Source organism: Arachis duranensis, chromosome 5 (genome assembly GCF_000817695.3).
Source record: "Arachis duranensis cultivar V14167 chromosome 5, aradu.V14167.gnm2.J7QH, whole genome shotgun sequence".
Classification (NCBI taxonomy): Eukaryota; Viridiplantae; Streptophyta; class Magnoliopsida; order Fabales; family Fabaceae; genus Arachis; species Arachis duranensis.
Window position 1 is genome coordinate 102,877,131 of NC_029776.3, and position 1,648 is coordinate 102,878,778.

General features: G+C 21.2%; 1 protein-coding gene across 1 annotated transcript in view; it reads right to left on the reverse strand.

Moving 5' to 3' along the window:
- Positions 1-1,648, reverse strand: part of LOC107490902 (protein NSP-INTERACTING KINASE 2) — an 8,934-nt gene that overhangs the window by 2,188 nt on the left and 5,098 nt on the right. The window lies entirely within an intron of this gene.

Here is a 1,648-nt window from a genome sequence, read left to right on the forward strand (position 1 = left end):
AATTATTATGTGTATACAAAAATTTAATTATCAAATTAATTATTAATATAAAATATATATTAAAATATAAAATAAATATTAAAAATAATTAAATAATATATGTATTCATATTTAAATATATAATAATTAATTTAATAGCGGCACATAGTATTTTTGATATTCTAAAGTTTAATTAGTTCTTACAGTTTTGTAAAATTTTTAATTTGGTCTTTATACTTTTTTTTTTCTTTTAATTGAGTTTTTATACTAATTTTTTTTTCAATTGAATCTCTATATTTTTTTTTATTTGAGTCTCATCACTAATTTTTTTTAGTTGGTTTCTTATACAATGAAATCAATTATAGTCATAGACCTAATTAAAAATTTTGTAAAATTATAGAGATCAACAAAGTAATTAAACCAATTCCAAATATGTATTTTCATGTTGTTTTAACAGAAGTTCAAAAAGTGGTACACATAGGACTTGTTTAGATGAACTTCTAAAAAAATATCTTTTTTCGAGTTATCTTTTTTTGAAAGATCTTATAGAAAAGTAAAAGTAATTTTATATTTGGGTATCTCATGTAAAAAGATCTTTTTATCGGGTATGTCTAAAACGAGCTCAATCATTATGTGCTTATTGAATGAGCCACATTTATATAGGCCATTAGATCTTATTAGATGAAAATCAAAGGCTAATATAAAACAAGAGCATTGATGGACTCTAATAAATATAGAATATCCTAATACATAAATAAATATTTTAAATGGCAATACTTTAATACACAATACTTTAAACGGCAACAAAATCTTTTATTCTTTAATAATTAAATATAAAATATATAAATACAAAATATATGAGTATTTTTTATTTAATAAAATTAATTATTATGCAAAACTTTTTTATAATATTAAAAAATTATATTAAAATAATATTTTAAACAGTAATATAAAAATATAAAATTATTAAAATTTTATTTTATATGTTGTAATTTAAAATATCATTTTAATATTATAAAAAAAATTTGTATATAATAATTAATCTTAATAAATAAAAAATTTATATTTTTTGTATTTATATTTTATATTTTTTAAAACAAATTTTTTTTATCTTTATATAATAAAATAAGTGATAATCTTCTTTTATATATATATTAAGGGTGGTGAAACAGGTCGAATTCGTCGGGCCGACCAGTCGAACTCGCTAAAAAATATGTGGATTGGGTTAGAATTTGAAACCTGTCAAATTAAAAAAAATCACTAAATTATGTATATATGTTCCAATTATGTGACTTTATTTATTTTATTTTATAATTTCGTATATACGTTTAAATTATATGACTTATTTTTTAAAATAAAGATGGTTCTATTGACAAATATTATTTTAAATAATTTTATTGAAGCTAAAAATTTAAAAAAAGTAAAAAATTATATTATAATTTGACTATTTTTTATTTGTATTTGATTTTTTAATTTTTATTTTTTGGTTAATTTTAATGAATTTTATTTTTCAAAAAAAAAAAAGTCAAGCGGGCTAACCCGCCAACCCGCTAATCCGCCATAAAGCGGGGTGGGCTAGCATTTTAAACCCATTTTAGTTGGCGGGGCAGGCCGGTCCACCCCGGTTATAGGACGGGCCTTAGGGGGCGAGGCGGGGTGGGGCGGGGCG